This window comes from Crotalus tigris, unplaced genomic scaffold (genome assembly GCF_016545835.1).
Source record: "Crotalus tigris isolate CLP2741 ecotype Arizona unplaced genomic scaffold, ASM1654583v1 scf7180000018184.2832721, whole genome shotgun sequence".
In the NCBI taxonomy this organism is placed as follows: Eukaryota; Metazoa; Chordata; class Lepidosauria; order Squamata; family Viperidae; genus Crotalus; species Crotalus tigris.
The window spans coordinates 1,577,495-1,582,500 of NW_024096871.1; the positions used below are offsets into that span (position 1 = coordinate 1,577,495).

A 5,006-nucleotide genomic window follows, 5' to 3' on the forward strand; every position below is an offset into this window, starting at 1 on the left:
TGAAATCATTCAACTTGGGATCTTTCATAGAATTAACCTCAGGTCCAAATAATCCCATATGGTGTGATGGTTACCTGATTACAATCTATGCGTTGTTCAAATTATAGATTATTGCAAGAAGACAAATTGTGTCTTGCCCAATAAACATGAAAAGTGAAGGCAAATAAATCTTAATCGATGAAAGGTTCCTTATTGATACCAATATTAACCCCAATCCTGTTTTACTATTTTCTAGTAGACAGCTAAAAAAGTCAGTGTATTCAGAGTTCAGGATCAATCTCCCTCTATACATAGGCAGACTTAGAGATACGTAATCGGTGAACTTACCCTAAGATACTAAGAATTCTTCACTACAATACTTGAAGTAGTTTCCTCGTTCTTGAAAATACTTTGTAAGTAAAAGATAGTCTAATATTTTTTTGAATGCAAAGTAAGACACCAGCACATACTCTTTCCAACTTTAATTATATTTTTGTGTGGTTGGCTCATAGTTACCATATCTCAGGTTTCTTATTAGCAATTTCCCTCCTTATTTTGATATTACTTACAAACATAACTGTAGCAGTGTGTTTCTTGTTCTTTCTTCTACTCCCTCTCCTTCTACCTTCTTTGGGGAGACATCTGAAAATGTTGGCTGATGTCATATACCATATGGACTGTTACATTTACCATAGCGACACAGTGGGACAGAGTATGAAAGGCAAGGCTTTTGTTAGCAAGTGCTACTGCACAACTCAGAACCACAAAACACATATCAGGTACACAGAGCCAATTTTTAAAACTGACTTTCCAAGTTGAGGCTGCAAAAATATGTGCATTCCTATTTGGTATAATTGGAAATCTTTTGTATACAAAAGTACCTCTTTTACATGCATAAATATATGTTACAAATTAATTGGGAATTGGCACATGGTTTAAAAAAGGGAGGAGGGCTGGAAAATTACTCTTGTTAGGAAGTGAAACTGTTAATCTGATGACCTAAGTTTTGTAAAGAGACTTTGAATGCAATCCCATGAATCCCCACTGAACACAGTAGATTTTTCCCCCTAAGTGTATTTCTCTAGGATTATATTGTAATTGACTGCTGAATTTTAGGATGTTTACATGTGTTCTGAACTTATCAATGCTATTTTTTTTTACTGCATAGAGGGTTTAAACTCTGTCATCTAGAATTAATTTTTTTAAAGAAGAATACCAATAATCAACACATACATGAGTTTAGAGCCGGTTCATCTCTCTCTCTCTCTCTCTCTCTCTCTCTCTCTCTCTCTCTCTCTCTCTCTCTCTCTCTCTTTCTCTTTCTCTCCCCCCGCAATTGGATATTTGCTATACAGGTAGCCTTCATTTAGCAACTGCCTTATTTAATGACTATTTGTGGTTACAATGGTGATGAAAAATAAATTTACAACCAGTTTTTGCATTTACAATAAGGTCTGCAAAGTAAAGGGAATCTGAAGCTCATAAGTGTAGCTGTAGTTTCATTTAGCGACTGCTTTAGTTACCGATTGTTGAACAACAACTACTTACACTGTACAACCTGGCAAGTAGTACACACATCACGTACAATTTGTGGCTAGCCTGGTTAGTATTGTAAGGTACTGAAAGATAAAAAAAGGTGAGAACTAATTTTGCTTGCCATCTGCCTTGTGAAAGTGGAAGAAAAAAATTGTACCCAGGCCTGACAGCTAAAATACATCTGTATAGGGGAACAGGTGCTAATGAAAATATTAAATTCAAATTATCTTCTATTTTGTTATAGAGCCTTGTTTGTTCATTCAGTTGTGATGCTTTGCCTTGGTTTTTTTGTCCAATGAGAGGCAAAGAGCAACTGGAAAGGGCTGTGACTGATAGGGCTTAATCCAATCACCATTTGCTCAGCCCAAATATCATCTGTTAATTCCAGGGTGGTGATGGTTCTTGGCCCTCTAAAATATAGGCAGTTTTCTATCAATTATACTTCCGCCCAGCTTAACATGTTAAATTTCTGGACAAGTTAACATTTACCTACATCAATAGACCATTTGCAAACTTATTAAAAAAACCTGAAAAACCTGCTTTTAGTTGTTTCTTTTTTGTATCCTCTCTTGAAAATCTTTGCCTGTGTTGTTTGTAGCTGGCATGGGCAATGTAGCAGTGAAATCAACCCTATAACTCTGCCACGCGCCAGTACTATAACATCATAACATTTTGAATGTGGAACATTTTTGTTTGCACTATATCAGAGGGAAGTTATTGCCAGCCACAGAGTCTTCAAAAGGCAGCAGTTGCAACTGCTGCAGGCTTCTCACACAAAACCTCGAACATCTACAAATGTCTTCATATTTACAATAGGAAAGGGAATAATATTTTTGTTTGCTAAGCCTTTCAACTGGATTGATCCTCTTTTAATGTGGGAGCAAAGATTTGAAGAGCAACATTTTTGTTGTCGATTTCTGAGAAGGTACTATCTAAGAAAGAGTTTCTTTCTAAAGAGCTTCTGTACTAGAATTCAGTTTATCATGGACATTGAAGGGAACAAAATTTCCTCTGGTCTCAATGCTTTGCCCCCTGTTAGCCTCTTAATTTGCTTTCTCCTTTATGCGCTTCTATTCCCAAAATAAAAATGAAGTAGACTAAGGCAGACAAATTTTAATAAATTGATTTGTTTTTCATAATAGCTTTTCTGGCTATGTAGAATTTGCAAACTTATTTTTATAGTAAGTATTGTAGTTGAGTGGCAGGGAATCTGCTTTGTCCTTTCCTCTTTTGTGATCAATGTTTTGTTTTGCTTTTAACATTATATTCCCAACAGTGATTCAATCAAATAAATATTTTAATTTTACCTTTGATTGTACAAAACTGCTGCTAAAAATTGTTCATTTCATTGCCTAATGTGCTACAAAGCACTTTTAAAAAACAAAAATCCAAGTATCTGGAAAAATTTGAAACAAAGCTGTTCAGAAATACATTTCAAGTTCATATTTTTCCTTTTAAACTTTTTTTTAAGCATCCCTTAGAAGCAATGTTGTGACTACATCATAATTCTTTTGCTTAAGTGGTGGCTTCATTTAAATAAATATACAAACCCAGTTTTAGTTCAAACAGCTTTAGTGGGTGCTGCTTTAATTTAGGATCACAGTGAAGAAAGGAAAGTAGAATTGTGTTCTGTTATATTTAGAGGTTCAGTTTACCCCTGGACTTTCTTTTCATTCAATTCAAGCATTCTCTAATAGCACAGAACCCTTGAAAAACATTTTTTAAACAAACAACAACAACATTCTTTTCATGTTGTGAGAGGCACTTATGTGTGCTTTGTGTCTTTTTGTTATTTTGTTTATTAAATACAGTTTTACTGTGGAAGAATGGCAAAGTATCCTTTGAGCTATGCCTCTGGTTTCCACTAATGTCAGTGCTATTCTAGAGGGCTTTCATTTTGCAAATTTCCTTCCCAACAGTGTGACAATCTTTTACTGCAGCGACATGCGATTTGTTCAGGGGTAGCAGCCAAAAATGCATTAATGGCATAGAATACAAATTTATTTTTCTTCAGAATCATAGGGATAAAATTCACACAAAGAACCAGGAATAAAAGAAAAATCAGACCTAAATATTGATTTTTGTTTTTAAACAGGATAAATGAATATAGTAATGCAAACACTGACAATTGCCTTAAATGGTTCCTTCTATCTCCCTCCCTCCCTCCCTCCCTCCCTCCCTCCCTCCCTCTCTCCTTCCCTCCCTCCCTCCCAAAAAGTACATTTGGCTAAAATAAGCTAGCCAGATTTGCAGTCTTAGCATCCTGGAAGATTTTTGTGGCTAGGGCAGCAGGATATGGGGGCACGGCCAAGAAATAAAGTAGAGTTTGTGACTACTGGGCTACCTGCCCACCTTTTGGGTGTATTGCTGCAGATGTCAGGAACGAGGGAAGTGCAAACCAGTGCTGGAACGCAGGCTGTCTGTAAGGAACGGGAAACGGCTGTGAAAAACCAGGAACAGCTCGGCACCCAGACAATTTGTAACAAACAACAGGAAGGTCCATTAAAAAAATGGGACTGGCCTGATGAATCTGGGGCATCTGGTTGCCTTAGGCTAAAAGTACTTTCAGTATTTTTTACTGCCACTATAAAGTAAACAATTGTTTAATTAGTAAAAAATAAAATCACTACTTACAGGATGAATGAACAGGGGCTTGTTTTCTGCTTAAGTAATGCTGGCTTTTTTTTTTCTTTGAAAAGGACTCTTACATTTAGTTAACTGATAGGAATGAAAAAAAAAACATCAACAATACAAGTCTTTTGTGGTTTAAATTTTGAAGTCCAAGTATATTGTGATTTAAATGAATAAGAATGGGTAAGCCCTGCAGTGAGCTATGGGCTGCTGCTGCATCTCAGGATTCCCTCAGGCAAAGTAATCATGAGAGACTGTAGTATGAAGTATGTTGGCTCATCTTTGGAATACTGTAAGGTCGTATTAGTTGTTTTGCCATTCCTTCTCTTTCAAGCATAAAGCATTGCTGAAGGAGAACATCACAACTCCACTCTTTGCAGAGTTGTAGCATTTCCTCTTTATCATTTGCCACAAAAGTAGGACTGACAACTGCAGGAATGACCTTATTACAGCATAAGATAGAATACTGAGGAAACTGAGTATCAATAGAACCTGAAGGTATTTTGTCTTCATACTGTGTTAACCTGAGAAGCACGTTTGCTCTTACTATACTTTGGTTTGTATCATCTATGGAAGTCATTCCCAGGCTCATATCTTCCTCAAATTCCTATCAACCACATTATTCAAAGAAATTCTGGAACCTGTAGTACCTAGGGATCCAGAGGATGCCAATATATGGAAATGCTAATATAGGGATAAAAAAATTACTTGCTACACAATTTGTACTTTTGGAAAGATACAAGACTTTCTTCTTGACTATTTGTAGATTATATAGATATACATATACAAAGATATATATTGATGTACAAAAGCATGGTTTTCAGAAATTGACTGTTTATTCATGTGAAATTTCAGCCTTA

General features: G+C 36.0%; 1 long non-coding RNA gene across 1 annotated transcript in view; it reads left to right on the forward strand.

The window, feature by feature from the left end:
* Positions 1 to 2,229: 2,229 nt before the first annotated feature.
* Positions 2,230 to 5,006, forward strand: part of LOC120310453 — a 50,616-nt gene continuing 47,839 nt past the window's right edge. The window contains exon 1 of the long non-coding RNA XR_005557364.1: positions 2,230 to 2,440. This is a non-coding gene — a long non-coding RNA (uncharacterized LOC120310453). The remainder of the gene's footprint in view (positions 2,441 to 5,006) is intronic.